This window comes from Chionomys nivalis, chromosome 19 (genome assembly GCF_950005125.1).
Source record: "Chionomys nivalis chromosome 19, mChiNiv1.1, whole genome shotgun sequence".
NCBI classification, from domain to species: Eukaryota; Metazoa; Chordata; class Mammalia; order Rodentia; family Cricetidae; genus Chionomys; species Chionomys nivalis.
This window is the reverse complement of record NC_080104.1, coordinates 40,409,615-40,426,207: the sequence shown is the minus strand read 5'-3', so window position 1 is coordinate 40,426,207 and position 16,593 is coordinate 40,409,615. Positions and strand designations below refer to the sequence as shown.

At 42.9% G+C, this 16,593-nt stretch overlaps 1 protein-coding gene across 1 annotated transcript in view; it reads left to right on the top strand.

Moving 5' to 3' along the window:
• Mcu (mitochondrial calcium uniporter) overlaps positions 1-16,593 on the top strand; it is a 163,846-nt gene that overhangs the window by 44,991 nt on the left and 102,262 nt on the right. The window lies entirely within an intron of this gene.

Here is a 16,593-nt window from a genome sequence, read left to right as displayed (position 1 = left end):
TTTATCTAAAACAGTAGCACAAGCCAGCGGAAAGTGCTGTCTTAACATTTGTTCACTGTACATGCTTAGTCCTGCAGGTGGGCTGTGCATTGCCCTGTTACTACACCTTAGGGCCATAGCCTGCAGAGTCCTACAGGTGGGCTGCATATTGACCTCTTACTACACCCTAGGACCATAGCCTGCATTGTCCTGCAGGTGGGCTGTGCATTGCCGTCTTACTACACCATACAACCATAGACTGGAATGAGCGGTGGCATGGTGGGGCTGCTTGTAGGTGCAGTTGTTTAACAGCTCTGGGATTCAGAGGCTTCATTAAAAGAATAAGAAAGCCTAGGCTGGAACTGGAGCAGAATTATAGTGTGTTATAAATGACTGGGAAAGCTGTCTCACTGTTGGTGGAATAGAGCTTGTAATTATAAAATAATTTTTTTGAGCTAAGTGGTAGGGAAACCAGAGTAAAATGGTATGAACGAAGGCTTTGGGGGCACTGAGAAATTCCTCCCACATTTCCCTTCTTCATTATAAGGCTAACAAATAAAAGCTAACCTCCAGGGAGAGTGGAAGGTAACAGGGTGGCGGAGTGCTTGCCTGGCATGCTTGAGGCCCAGGGTTCCAGGTCAGCACTGCAGACTGGAAAGTCCGGTGGGTGAGGAGCACAGGCTGTTGGGGTTGATGAGAGCAGTGTGCAGCCGATCTGCAGGACTCAGCTTGTATGAACAAATACTAGAAGGGTCCTTCCCCACTGGCTTGTGCTATTGTTTTAGATAAAGTAGGCAGGAAGATGAAGAGACTTCCCTGAAAGTTTATGGTAAGTAAAGAAAGATGGATTTTTAATTGTCTTGAGAAAGGAAATGGGTGCTGCCTGTTCTCTTATCTCAGTGGGTACTGCTGGGGTGGTGTGCACACGTGAACACAGTTCATTGTGATCAAATTGCTGAAGTGAGACTGTGCAGGTGTCATTTTCTTTAACAGTTTTGAGTTTAGTGACTGACTGTTTATCTTTAAAAAAAAGTCAAATAACCAGTATATGTTACAGTGAAGTTCATATTCAAATGTAAGGTAGGCCATTCCTCTTTGTGCTTGGTGCATACATGGTTAGAATTACAATATCCTCTATGTGGATTTTTCCTGTAGGGATTATGTAGTGTCCTTCCCTCTCTCTTCTGGCTAGTTTCGCTTTGAAGTCTATTTTGTCAGATACTAAAATAACTATATCTACTTGCTTCTTGGGTTCTTTTGTTTGGAAAATCTTTTTCCATCCTTTAACACTGAAGTGATGTCTACCTTTGATGGTGAGGTGTGTTTCTTGGTTGCAGCAGAAAGATTGATCCTGTTTTCTAATCTTGTCTATTAGTCTGTGCCTTTTTATTGAGGAATTGGGACCGTTGATATTGAGAGTGGTTAATGAGCCGTGTTTATTGATTCCTGTTACTTTGTTATGATGTGGGTCCTCCCCCTTTTTGATGGACGGTTCCAAGATTATCTATTATTTGTGTTTTCTTGGGTGTAGTTCACTTCTTCAGACTGAAGTTTTACTTCTAGTGCCTTCTGTAGAGCTGGAATGGTAGATAGAAATTGCTTAAATTTGGTTTTATCATGGAATGCTTTTCTTTCCCTGTCCATTGTGATTGATAGTTTTGCTGGGTAGTCTGGGCTGGCATCTGTGATCTCATAGATTTGGAGCTTATCCCTGTCCAGGCCCTTCTGACTTTTAGAGTCTCCATCAAAAGCTCAAATACTGTTTTAATCAGAGTGCCTTTATATGTGACTTGGTCTTTTTCTCTTGTAGCTTTTAATATTCTTTCTTTGTTCTGTACATTTAGTGTTTTGATTATTATGTGTCATTGGGGTTTTTTTCTGTTCCTGTTTGGTGTTCTGTATGCTTCTTGTCCCTTGATAGACACCTCCTTCTTTATTTGGGGGAATTTTTCTTCTATAATTTTGTTTAAAAAGTTTTCTGTGCTTTTGACCTGGGTTTCCTTCCTCTCTCCCTATTATTTGTAGATTTGTCTTTGCACAGTATCCTAGATTTCCTGGAAATTTTGTGCCTGGATTTCTATTTTTTAGATTTAACGTTTTCATTTCTTCTACCTTGTCTTCAGCATCTGGGATTCTGTCTTTTGTGTTGTGTACTCTGTTGGTGAAGCTTACCTCTGAGGGTTTTGTTTGACATCCTAAGTTTAATTTCCAGTTTTATTTCACTTTAAGTTTTCTTTAATAATTCTATTTTTTTGCTAAATTTTACTTTCCTGTCTTGAAATGTATTCATTATTTTATTCAGCTGCTCATTTGTATTTTCATAGTATGCATTATGGCATTTATTCATATGCTTTTTAAGGTCTTTGGATGTATTCATAATTGCTGTTTCAAGTCCTTGTTTTGTGCCTCACCTAAATTGCCTTTCTCTGGGCCTGTTATAGTCCGGCACTGGTATCTGAAGGAGGCCTGGTATCTTGGCTGTTTATGCTTGTGTTTTTATCTATGTCTGTGTCGGGATCTAGACATCTGTAGTTACAGTGTTTTAAATGTTTTTTGGTGTAGATATCTGGTCTTGTCTTTGCTGGTTGGTTGTTTGCTCTCTTGGCTGTTGCCTACTCTGAATCCTAGGCTGTTGCGTCCCTGGTAGACAGTTCTTCTGAGGTTGGCGGGTGACACATAGGAAAGGAGACGGGTTACAAGGGAAGGTTGAGAGGGCCAGTGGGAAAGAGTTAAGGGGACCCTGGGTCAGTGCCAGGGAAGAGGGGTGGTGGTGGCGGAAGGCCTCCTGCAGGCTGGCTGCAGTGGAACTAAGTCTGGAGAGATAGGAATGGAATTTAGCATTTGAACAGCTGCCTCTGGAGCAGTCTTCCTTTTTATGAAATAGAAAAACATTTTCCATGAAAAGAATACTGCTTAAAAAAAAAAAAAAAAGAATGGCCAGAGTGGGGTTTTGCTGTGCCTGTGGGTCTATGGTCTATGGTTTTCCTGTGCCTGTGGATCTATGGTTGAGCAGTGTCTTCCCTTTCGAAGTATGCTTGGGGTGTGGTGCTGAGCAGTGAAGACAGTTAAGCCGGATTCTGTCCTCCACTCCAGCCCGTTCAGATAATATCTTCTGACCAGCACCATGTGGAAGGGCTGAGGCCCCATTCCTAGAATGTGCGGAAAGGTGGGAAGAGGGAACTCGTTCCACAAGCATTTCACAGGATTGTCCCTGGGTCCATGTGTGTGCTGTGGCATGCATCCCTTCCCCTTACCGGAATAACTGTCTCTTGCTTTCTGTTCAGTGGTCAGCCTGGAGCGCATCCTCCTTCCTCATTGTGAAGTTTTCTCTTCTGTTACCCCAAGATAACAAGTTCCTTCCCCTGTATGTGAGTGAGACACTGAAATGACAGAATATCTTATCAGAAATGTTTTTCCCAAGTCAAGCATTTTATCAACCAGTGTTCAACAGCGGTGGTGGTGTGTGTGTGGGCGATGATGGTGACAGGGTGTGGCATACTAATATTGACCCTCTAGCTTTCTTTCTTTGTTTATTTTTTGATCGAGCTACTTTCTTACCTTCTCCCCCACCCCTTTTTGAGATGGTTTCTCATTAAGTTGTCTAGGTTGGTCTTGGACTTACTCTTTAGTCTGAGTAGCTGGAATTGCAAACCTGGGAAAACTGTGAGTTTAATTTGCAGGTGTCAGTTCTCTCCTATCATATTCAAGATATGATCAAACTCAAGACATCAGGCTTGCTGGCCAGTGTCTTTACCCACTGATCTATCTTATCAGCATTTATTTAAAACTTCATTTCATTTCTTCCATTTTTGCTTCAAAGTGGTAGAACTTAGGTGTATGTCACACATGCGAACGCGTGCTCTTGGAGGCCGGATTGGGGTGTCAGATCCCTTGGGGTTACAGGTAGCCAGCCACCCTGTGTGAGTGTTGGGAACCAAACTCAGATCCTTTGCAAGAGTGACATACACTTTCACCTACTGAGCCATCTCTCTACCCCACCCTCACCCCCAGTCACTTTGAAAGATCGCTCAGCCTTTAAATAAAGCTAAAAAATGAATACTCTTCTTGTTGCCCCACCTCTCTCATGTTTATTGGCTGTTCACTTAATTGGATTAATTGTGTGAAAAAAATCATATCTGGTAATATTTATGTCGGATTCAGTGAAGGATAGGTCGGATTGATGTTCCACCCCCAAATTTTCACACATGGAGGTATGCTAAGTAATGAAGAATCATTAGCATGTTTCTTTGTTTGGAGTGGGATTCCAGTCTGTTGCTCAGGCTGTCCTTAACTCCTGAACTCAAGTGACTCTCCTTGTTTGGCCTCCCAAGTAACTCGGACTTACTGGTGCATCCCACCATCATTGGCCTGCCAAAGAGTCTTAGACTAATCTGTCATTCTTAAGCAGGGTGTAGATTATAGACAAATTTTTCTGGAAGAGACAGAAAGCTTCCGAGATCCAGGTAGAAGAGGTCTTTTTCTGAAGATGTGATTAGAAGGGCAGTCTCCCCTTTCCTCTTTGTATAGCCACTGAGGTAGGTCATCCCCACCATTCAAAGCTGTAAAGACCTTTAGAGGATTTTAGTCAAGGCAGTCAGAGACTGGGCACTCGAAGGCCCTATACTGGGTTTAGGTGTCTTTCAGATTATATATGCATGCATATGCGTGATGCTTGACTCCTGCATTGCATTGCCTCACCATTAGCTTTTTAGGTGAGGGTTTTTAGAGCGCCTTTCATAAGCCATCCTTATGAAGGCTGTGTGGTAATTTTATGATAATTAATTCCTTTATCCATTCAACAAATACTTTAGTATCTGCTGTATGTCAGCTATTGCTTTAATTATCGGAAGCATTTTTTTTTTTGAATTGTTCACTTAAGTTGAGGTGCTAGTTATGTGTCTACCTCTAGAGGCTTGCAATGTAATCTTTATCACATAAATTGTTAGACTTTGGACTTAAAGTAAATGGGTGAAACTTCAATTTAAATTCATTTTGCATTATTACCTGGAGTTGAAGACACTTTTATCTGAAGAATGGCCACGAAGGAATCCTGGATGATTTAGGACTGCATGATGGAATTTGAGACCAATTAGGCTTGAAAATCACCTTAACTCTGTGGAGTAACTTTCCTGCTACTTGAGTTAGTGCCTAATGGAATTTGATTCTGGGAGGCTGAGCCGTGGTCTGTGTTATGGTACTATTGAACTTGCAGGTTTCCCCAGACATCCAGCCATTTGGTATTTGTAGGTGTAGCTATAGTTTAGAATCTTCATTTCTGCTCATTGTATATATACATGCACACACATACACACATGCACACACATATGTACATGCATGCACATGTGTGCAACACACAAATGTATAAACATATGTGCATGCATGCATGCATGTACATACATGTACACACGTATCTCACTGTGTGTAGCCCAAGCTGTACTCTGAGTCTAATAATACTCCTGCTGGGATCACAGGCATGTGTTAGCACTCCTGGTTCAAACCACTTTTTAATATAGGAAATATTTTGTCTTGACCTTATTTTTCCCATCCTAGATCTGAAGCAACATTTAAAAAGAGAGAGAGAGAGAAGAAAAGGAAGAAAGGTATTTGGTTGGTTGTCTCTTAGAGGACTTTAGCAGCAATAGTGTGCTTCTGGTTGAGGACAGACTAAATGTTGGTTTGAGCAGTGGCTCATTTCTTTCTTTTTCTTTTCTTTTTTCTTTTATTTTGCCAATAATTTCCTTAAATATAGAAGGGTTTGGATGAGAGAAGAAAATGATAGAGGGTTGGAAGAAAACAGAACAGCCAGAATGGACTGCTGCCACTTTGTCAATAGTTCAAGAATCAGGCAGAAGTTTGGTTGAGCAGTCACAGCTCGGCAAAGAACAGCAGCTCTGGGGTTCTTTGCAGAGTTAGGCTCACTCTCCTTTCTTTAAAAACCTTGGGTTTCATCAGCTTTCTTTGAGGGTCTCATAGACTTCTCACTGCTTGGCCAGTGTCTGAACTTGTTGGAAAACAGCAGGAATGCTTAGGTAGACTTCTTGTAGCCAACAATCGACCTTCCTATCACTGACTGAGATTTCATACTTTCTTCCTTCCTTGAGTGTTTAGTGCAAGAGAATTTCTCTTTGAAAAATGACCTTTCTTATCTCTTCTTTTTTATATAGGATGGGTTTTTACCTATTTGTAGAACTGAAAGGCATAGCTTACAGGTGATACCAGTACTGGGAGCAGAAGCTGAGGGATGGATATAAAGCTTGAGTCATCTGGTCTACCTAGCAAGTTCCAGGCCAGACAGGACCAGAGAGTGAGATCCTGTCTCAGCAAACCAACCAAATAAGCAATCTAACCAAAACCCAAAGCAAATGGAAGCATGCAGGTCAGTAATGTACAGCATGTTCACATGGCCATAGTCCATAACCATTGCACCCCCAGAACTGCTTTGAATTCACATTGATAGTCTTTCTGTTTAAACAATATTTTATTAATTCTTTGAGAATTTCATACATCCCTGCAACGTATTTTGAGCAGATTCATCCATTACTCTATCCTATAACTCTTCCAAGATCCACCCCTCCCAACGCCATGTCCTCTTTTTATTTTATTTTATTTATTTATTTATTTATTTTGGATTTTTCGAGACAGGGTTTCTCTGTAGTTTTTGGTGCCTGTCCTGGAACTAGCTCTTGTAGACCAGGCTTGCCTCAAACTCACAGAGATCCGCCTGCTTCTGCCTCCCGAGTGCTGGGATTAAAGGCGTGCGCCACCACCGCCCGGCTCATGTCCTCTTTTTAAATAGCTCACCAAGTCCAGTTAATGCTCATGTGTACATGGTATAGAGCCATCAGGGTTGACCCACCAGGGGCCATGCTCTTAAAGAAAACTGGCTCTCCCTTGCTTAGCAGCCGTTGCTTGTCAGTAGCTCCCCAGCTGGAGGTGGGGCTCACAAGCACCTACTCCCTCCCTCCATGCTGCAGTGTTGCCTGGCTGGCTCTGGTGCAGGCGGTTCCCGTAGCTGCTCTGAGTTCATGAGTGAGGTGGTCCTGTCATGTCCAAAAGACACCATCTTCTCTTAGTCTTCCTTGACCTCTGGCTCTTATGGCCTTTCCATTCCCTTCCCTGTGTTGTTTCCTGGGCCTTGTGGGCGCGTTTACTTGGTGTCCCAGTTTGAGGGTGCCATTCAGATCATGATGGGGAAACTGTGGAGAAAGGAAGGTGAGGCAACCGGTTGCATTGCATGCACCGCCTGGAAACAGAGGAGTAAATGCTGGTGCTCAGGAAACACTCTGACTTTTACTCCACCCTGGGACCTAGTCCATGAGATAGGGCCACCCACGCTTCCCTCTTCAGTCAAATCTTTCTGAAAACACTCGGGTACGTGTTTCCATGGTGATTCTAAACCCTGCCAAGTTGAAAATCAAGATTTGACGTAGGGCATCCCGCTGGGTTCTGCCTATATTCTCGTTCCTTGCATCCAGTTTTTCTCCACAGTCTGGCAGCAGGGGATGTGCTTCCCTCCTCTCATTCACCCGATCAGCAAATGTTTGTGGGATGCTTCTGTGTTTGTAGTAAGGCCTGGAACTGAAGTGAGATAGCACAGGGCTAGTACCATCACACTGGTCTGCCTGCAGTTTTTCAAACACCAGAAGGAAGCTTCAGTAAAGCGTTTGAATTGTGTCATAAAAGGAAAGAACTAGGTGATTAGAAGTTTCCAGTGATATCACAAATCCAGAGAAAAGATTTTCCTCCCCTTGTTGCTTAAGAAAACAAAACAAAGCTTTTATACCAACATTCCTGGATACTTAGTTTTAACTACCAAGGAAACATAAATATTACCTATGTCTATATAAATATTATCTTCCTTTCAAACTGGCCAAATCCATCTCTATATAGATACAAAATCTAAATTATGTCTGTCCTAAGCATTTTGTGAGAGGTCTGTTGTTTTAAGACTCCTGTTAGTGCCTGGATCATGTATCAAGCCTTAGGTTTCGGTGTTTGAAATAGAAATACAAGCATGTGCTACATAGTATGGGTTTGGTCAGTGGTGGGTTGCATATATTATAGTGGTTCCATAAAGCTCTATCTGGTAATGTCTCAGTACATCTTAGTCAGCGTCAGTGTGCTCTGTGTGTTTGCACAGCGTGAAGTCAGTTCTCTCCTTCCACCCTGTAGGTCTTAGGGAGCAAATGCAGCTTGTCAGGCTTCAGAGCGAATAACCTGTCTTGGTTACTTTCCAATTGTTGTGACACAAACACCATGACCAAGGTAACTTACAAAAGACAGCATTTAACTTGGGGCTTGCAGTTTCTGGGATGAGTCCATGGTCGTCATGGCGGGCAGCAGCGCAGCACACAGCAAGGCATGGCACTGGAGCAGCAGCTGGGAGCTACCCCCAGGGACACAGCTCCTCCAACCAGGCCACACTGCCCAGTGCTCCCCAAACAGTTCCGCCAACTGGGGACCCAGGAGTCACACACAAGAGCCTGTGGGGGTCTTTCTCATTTAAGCCACCTCAGTACCCTTCCCCTCTGAGCCATCTTGCCTGCTCTCAAACTACCCCTGTGTTTATGGCTTTTTCCTCATCCTATTTTAAAGCCTCTTTAAGTCTTGAGGTAATGTTTTGTTTGTGGCCGGTCTCATACGCCAGCAAATAGAAGATGGTATCCTTCACCAATTTTGTGCATTTTAAGTCAAATAAATTCTCTGTCAAACGTGGAAAGTGCACATCAGCAGTAGATGTTCTGTATTATGGCCAGTGGCAGCCCTGCATGACTCTGTGGCCAAGACATAGGGAGCCTTGTCTTCGACAGAATGTTTTGCCAGATGTCTGGCATGTCCTTCCCAGATGCAGCTGCTTGAGTCATGTGAGTCTGGCCTGGATCTTAGTGGAGGTCAAGTGTATATGTAATGTGTGCATTCGCCAAGGAGAAACCTAAAGCTTCACAAAGTTAATTTCTTAAGTTTCTTAGGTGACAAACTTTTTGTGTCTTGCTGTGTTGCACAATGTTCTGACGCGCAAGTGTTTTCGGTTATCAGTTCCATATGTTTCTGTAGCTACACAGGCTGTCTTATTCTTTAGATGGAGGTCATATTTCTTGTCCCTGAGAGATGTTAAGACAGGTAGATTCGAGGCTCCACATTTATGCCCTTACATAATGAGTAGTGTCTGATGCACAAAATGCTTCTCCACAAGCCAAGGTAGCAAGGATTGCCGAACAGATAATATTATTGAGGATTATCCTGTCAACAATTGGCACCTGCAGACGTTTCCAGATCCTGGTTACTCTTTGATTGAACCGTTTGCGCTCATTGCCTCTGCGATGATAGTGCTGTAATAAGATTCTAGAGGAATAAAACATGGCACGGAGAATAAGGCTTCACATTTGTAAAATGTTTCTGTCTTGCAGTGTGTTAAAGTGAAGCTGGGCATGCTGATATATATCTACCCGGGAAGCCGAGCGAGGCGGACCTGTAGTTTGAGGCCAGCTCGGCAACATAGTTCCCCTAAAAAACAATCATAAAGTGCATTAAAGTTTTGTGTTTATTTGTATAACATATCAACTTGTTCCATATTATCTTTCAATAAGATAATATGATTTCTTTTCTTTTCTTTTTTTTGCGCGGGGGGGGGGGGGCAGTATCTCAGAGAAGATCTGAGGGGTTAAATGCTATGTAAGTCCATAGCACTAGTGGTTGGGATTACAGGACTCCCCAGTGGTAGGCCAGCCCAGTGCTGGTCCACTGGTTCAGCACCAGCTATAGCACTGCTTAGTGACAGGTCCTGATTTGAACCCAAAACTTTCTGGGGCATATTCCCATCAAGAGGTTCTTAAGAGGGCAGAGGAATCTTCAGTAAATGTGAGAATGCGCCCTATGCCTACGAGCTAGGAAGATTCAGACATTGATAAAGTCAAGAGAACTTTCCTCACTTAACAGTCCAGTCACAAATGCGTAGTTAGCTTTCTGGTGTTGAAAATAAATGCAAATAGCAGTTCATCCAAATCTCAGCACACGTCTGGAAGGCTGAAGGGAATGCAAGAGTTGACCCGGGTCTTAGCTGTTTGGGTCCTGTTTGCTGTTGGGTCACAGTGAGCTCCATTCGTTTGCACAGCTAGGGGCCTATTCAGTCTTCTAGTCTGCAGGCCTGTGGTAAATGTGTGTTCCTTGCAACTGAATTATGGCTGCTATGAGACCGTCAGCTTGGAATTTATGGCAATAGAAGTTTTAAATATCCCAAACATTGCAGTATGGACAGAAGGAGCTCTTTCTTAAAAGGGAGTAGGGCCAGACATCTATTCTGAGGTTGGAATGAATCAACAATCGGGTTCTGAAGAAAGCCGCATCTAGAGAAAATGGATGGAGGCCACTCTGTGCAAGTCTGGTGGTTTGTGCGTCCCTGGGAATATAAAGCAACTGTCTCATCTGTTGGGAGCCTCTGGCTCTTTTTCCCCTGAACTGAGACCCTTTAGGCTTCTTTCCAGCTTTCTCCAGCAAGGTCATTTTTCTTTCATGATATAAAATGACTCAGGAAAGGACTGGGGCGTGGAACTCACCGGTGAAGCACTTGCCCAACACGCGTGAGGTCTGGATTCCATCCCCAGATTGGAGGGGGAAAAAGCAGAATGACACATGGGCATGAGTGTCCTCCTTAAAATAAGATGTGCCCAGACAAAAATATGTGATGTGAAAATTCTAAATGGGCTGTTGAGAGCCCATTTTATTTTTATTTTATTAAATATAAATAAGTATATTTATTATTTATTTTATATTTATTTTAACATCTATTACACATACATTTATTTAAGTTTTACTTTATGTTTTGTATGTATGGTGTTTTGCCTACATGCGTGTGTGTGTGTGTGTGTGTGTGTCACTGGCATGCCTGGTTCCCCTGGAACTGGAGTTACAGATGGTTGAGAGCCGCAGTGTGCGGGCTGAGAATCAAACCCCAGTCTTCTGTAGGAACAGCACATGATCTTTACTACTGAGCCCCTACCCGGAACATTTGTTAACTGCTAGGTTCTAAGAACATTTTGTATTTACTAATTATCACACTGTATACCATGGTTTTTTTTTTTTTTTTTTTTTTTTTTTTTTTTTGGTTTTTTGAGACAGGGTTTCTCTGTGGTTTTGGAGCCTGTCCTGGAACTAGCTCTTGTAGACCAGGCTGGTCTCGAACTCACAGAGATCCGCCTGCCTCTGCCTCCCAAGTGCTGGGATTAAAGACATGCACCACCACCTCCCGGCCCATGGTTTGTAAAAATGCTTGCCCACTCCAGTAAGTTTAGTTTAACATCCTTGGAATGCCTTTGGATGTTTTGTTTGGTTTCTTTCTACAGTGCTAACCCAGTAGCAAACACAGGTCCCTGTGCATGATGGGAAAATACTCTACCACCTAGCTGCATCCCTAGCTCTGAAAAAACACTTGATGACATGGGTGGTGGCTTGGCTGATTTTATGTCAACTTGACACAAGCTATACTCATCTGAAATGAGGGACCGTCAATTGAGAAAATGCCTCCAGGGCTGGAGAGATGGCTCATTGCCTAAAAGCACTGACTGTTCTGCCAGAGGACCTGGGTTCAAGTCCCAGCACCCACATAGCAGTTTACAAGTTCCAGGGGATCTGATACCTTCACACCAATGCACATAAAATAAAGTTAAATAAATTAAGAAATGAGAGAGAGACAGACAGACAGACAGACAGACAGAGACAGACAGAGACAGAGAGAGAATGCCTCTATAAGATGAGACTATAGGCAAGCCTGTTGGGCATTTTCTTAATCAGTGATTGATGGGGGAGGGCACAGGCCATTGTGGGTGGTGCCATCCTGGACCTGAGTGCTATAAGAAAGCCATGATGAGCAAGCCAGTAAGTAGCACCGCACATGGCCTCTGCATTGGTTCCTATCCCTTTTGAGTTTCTACTCTTGGCTTCCCACAATGGATTGTGACTTGGGATATGTAAGCCAAGTCAACCCTTTTCCTCCCCAAGTTGCTTTTGGCCATGGTGTTTCATCAGGGCAGTAATAACCCTAAGACAGATAGTATTCATTTTAGCAGATTTTGACAGATTATTTATTGTATACTTATTAAGTGCTTGGCACTATCATGAATTTTAGCTTGCATCATTTTATGCAACCCTCAAAAACCACACTAAGGCAAGTACTGTTTTCAATTGTATTTTTCAGATTGAGGAAACTGAGGTTTAGCATGGCTAAGTAACTCACCATCGATTACAAAAGCCAGAGAGTAAGCAGGCAGGGAGTCACCAGTAGCTGTGAACCATTTTTGTCTGAACTGGGAAAAGGTTCCTCCTGTGGTGAGCCAGTTAGGAAGCTGACTTCCTTTTGCTGTCCTTTCTAGCATGTGTCCCCTTTTCTCCTGGGTGTCTCATTACGGGTAAAACTTCGTGAATGGCTCCATCCAATGAGCTTCAAGCCAGGGTGTCGATGCAGGTCTGACTTCAGAGCTGTATTCTTACTTAATAAATGTTCAATTAGTGGAAAGTGGGGAGTTCAGTGTAAGTCCTTCTGGACTTACTCTCCTCAGCTCTTTTTTGCAGTGCATATTGGTCAGGATATGAATGACATTGGAGTCCCGTGCTAGCCTTTCCTGCTCTCTGTGTTTGTACAGGTTTTTGTTTGTTTGTTTGTTTGTTTGTTTTGCTTTGTTTTTGGAGAGTTGACTCAGCGGTTAAGAGTACTGCCTGCTCTTCCAAATATCCTGAGTTCAATTCCCAGCAACCACATGGCGGCTCACAACCATCTGTAATGAGATCTGGTGCCCTTTTGAGGAAGAGACCTGGTCAGTTGTCTTCATCAGTTTAGACCACAAAACCCAGTATGGTCAAGTCCAACAGAACCGCCGTTTACAGGCTGCCCACACATGCTTCAGCATTGCCAGGGCATACATTTCATTTATTTCATTCAAAATTCATTTTGTTTTTATATTGTTTGTTTTTGAGGGTGATGCTGAAGTCGTTAGATTTGAAAGTGTAGAGTGAACAGTTTGTTCCTCGCTAAGTGGCTCAACAGCTATATACATTTTTGGTTTTACCTTCTACTTAGCTGTGTAAGTTTGATTAAGTTAGGGAGTGTTGTATAGTGTGGCTAAGAGAATAAACTTGACTACCTGGGATCGGATTATAGCTGTGAACCTAGGCAGCTTACTTGGTGTCGTTCAGCTTGGTGTGTAAAGTTAAAGCAGACATTATACTTCCTATTCCAGTGAATCATAGATCTAAAACACTCCTTGACAAAAAGCACTTAAATTGTTTTATTGGACCCTTAGAATAATGTGGCTCTTAGATATAGTAATTACTATGTTAGTATTATTAACCTCCAATCATTATGAGTTTATTTTGGGGCAGTTTGAATTTCTGAAATGCCAAGAGCATCTACATCCTGATGAAGTATTCCTTACAACAAGTGTGCATGAGCCCATGCACCTGACAAGACTTTGCAAAGATTATATCAGAGTCCTTGGTTGAAGGACAGTCCTTCCACTGAGACCAAGTCTTTATTTTTATCCTCTGGCAGTTCAGGACCTTGTGCATGCTACTCAAATGATCTACCACTGAGTATGTCCCCAGCTCTCTGAAATCAAATCTTAGACGAGGCTCCCACAACCATATGGTGTTTTCTGTTCATTGAGGGGATAGTGTTTGTTTGCTGCGTTACCATCCGTCTATGTTTAGATGGTTAGCATTTAAAGAACTACATTTTCAACACATTGCTCCAGGTTATAGCCACTAACAATTATTTATACATAAAATATTTCTTTTGGATCCTTAGTCCATTTGGAGAGCTTCTGTGAAGAAACGGCAATCCACTGGGGGAGTGGAGTCCTGTGACGTGTGGAGGGTTCGCTAACATAGTCACTGCTTCTGTGTTCATAGGCAATGTCTGTTCTGGGATGTTCCTAAAAGTACTCCTGTCGTATTCAGAGCCACCCAGTCTGAGACTTATTGATTTGAATGTGCGCTGGTAAAGCTAGCGTGTTACCCAAGTAGCTTTGGCTATCTCCTTTATACTCTGACCTTCCTTGCCTATTATTTTCCCCTTTCTTCAACCTCTGTACTCATGTTAGTCTGTACCTTGAAAAGTTGGAGTTTTGATTTTTATCCCTGACCTGAAAGTTTTGCTGTTTTGAAAGAACTGTATGAAAGCAAGGTAAACATACAAAAGAGCAAATTAACATTTCAGAAAACAGTAGACGACTCTTTGTCAAGTCGGTGGTTTTTATTAGGGTCTCGTCAGGAAGAGAATGCATTTTTGGCATTTACAGCAGAAGGGAATTGCTATAGGAAAATTCTAACACAGGCACTGATGGAGCCAAGAAGGATGCGGTGAGCTAATGTGGAGATTAGCAGCAGGAAGTCGCCCCCTTCACCTCTTCCAGCTGGGGACACACAGGAAGGCGCAACAGTATTGCACAGGAAATCCAGACATTTCGGGAGGAAAGAAGTTATTGGATTGGGTAAGGACAAGTCATCCCCCAACCCTCCACCCTCCCCACCTTCCTGTACAGAAAACTCTGTTGTAAAAATTGCTATTTTAAAATATAAGTTCTACACATTTTAGCTGAGGTGCCAGCCTGCATGTCGGTTCTAAAGCATAAGAGTAGGGGAAAAAATACACATAGGAGTTAGAATAGCTCTGTCTGTCTGTCTGTCTGTCTGTCTGTCTGTCTCTCTCTCTCTCCTGAACCTTAAGCAAGGAAAAGAATTTATGCCTTGCTAGTAAAAGCAGTATGAAGACAACATTTGAAAAAAAATTTAATTATAACTGGCAAATGCAAGCCGGTGTGTTCCCTGGTAAAGAAGTACCCTCCTGCCCCTTGAGAACTGTGTACCAGCACACAAACAGATGCCATATGAAGTCGATGAGACTGAAACACCTTTGTGAAAGCCACCTGTTCCTACATCTGTAGATGGGTGAGGCTCACGGATAAGCGCTGGCCGAGAAATGGGCTGGCAGCTTTGCTGAGAGCGCCAGTGACTTGTTGTGTGTGACTTGCCTGCTTAACCACCGCAAAGGTAGTTATACCCTGGCTTTCAAAGCTTTGTTTTCTTGGCCTTGAGACTTGTGAGCAGATAATGAAGGGTAAATGAAACCTGGTATCTTTTCAAGGTAAGACACACAAGAGCTCCTTTTGCTGAAGAGGGCACAGTTGGAAGGCAGCTGTCTGTCAGCTGAGAGCCCTCACTAGCCTGAGGCCTGCTGAACCCTGACCTGAGACTGCTAGCCTCAGAAGAGTGAGACTCTGTCACTCCGTAAGGTTTTGTTATTGTGCCTTAAGTTAAAATCCTATAAATATTTGAAACCTTGGTTTAAGAAATGGCTCTCAGAAAAAAATAAATAAATAAAAAAAGCCATGGTGTCGGGTGGTGGTGGCACATGCCTTTAATCCCAGTACTTGGGAGGCAGAAGCAGGCTGAGGTCTGTTGAGTTCGAGGCCAGCCTTGTCTACAAGAGCTAGTTCCAGGACAGGCCCCAAAGCTACAGAGAAACCCTGTCTTGGAAAAAGAAAAAAAAAAAAAGGAGAAATAAAACCGTGCGATGATGCTTAAAAGTCATACTTTAAGAGGAATAAATATGTCGTAAGCACTAATTGAATGGAGCTGTTGTTTTAGGGGGTGTGTGTGTGTGCGCGCGCGCGCGTGCGCACACACGTGCACACACATGCTAGAAATCAATCCCAGGGCCTCATGTATGTATGCTAAGTGTACGTCTTATTGTTGACTTGTAGCCTCTCCCCCAAGTGTTAGATGTATTTTTACAATTCAGTCTTCATAAAAAACTTAGATTTCTCAGTTTTGAAGAACCTAGCTTTGGAGATAAGACACCTAAGGCTTAGCCAAAGTCTTATAGTTAACATGTGCAAGGGCTAAGGTTCAGCTTCAGGCATAGTTCTTTAAAAGCTTTTTAAATTATGCCCTGTTTCTTTCTATTCATCTACTGGTTGTATGGCGCTCACTAGAATGGCAGGCAGAGTACAAAGATTATTGCCATATCAGGATGCTGGAATTAGGAGGGGACTTTAGGGTTCAGTTAATCCAACTTTATGGTTTTATGTGCGCGAGAAGGCTCAATACAAGGAAGTTGATGAACTCACTTAAGATTACCTAGTAATTAGTGAAGCGTGAAGATCAATACTGCTAATGTTTTGTAGTTCACACTTAAGCCTGTTTAAATACTAACTATTAATAATGAGAAGCGCCAGAAGCTGGTGAACAAGAGGCGAGAGCACAGGGTGACTCCCCCTCTGTTCTGGGATGAGTTGCAAGCGAATGGATGGTGGGTCGGTGAACAGCAGAAGAGACACACACATTACTAATGCACAGGAGGCTTATCCAATGAGGTTGGAAATTCGTATAGCCTGTTTGTAAGGGAGCTGGGGAATGTAGACAGTGAGGGTCGCTAGATGATTTTCAGGGGGTTTGAAGGGCTAAGAGCAGGCTGCTTTGTACATGGTTCTGTGTGAAAGCTGAACGGCAGGAGTAGATGCCAAAGTCAAAGTTGGCATGACGATGTTCCTCTCTCATGGTGAAGGTATAATCTTCTCTGCCTGCTGGACTCTCAGGGAGAGGTTTGAAGACCGTTGTACCTTC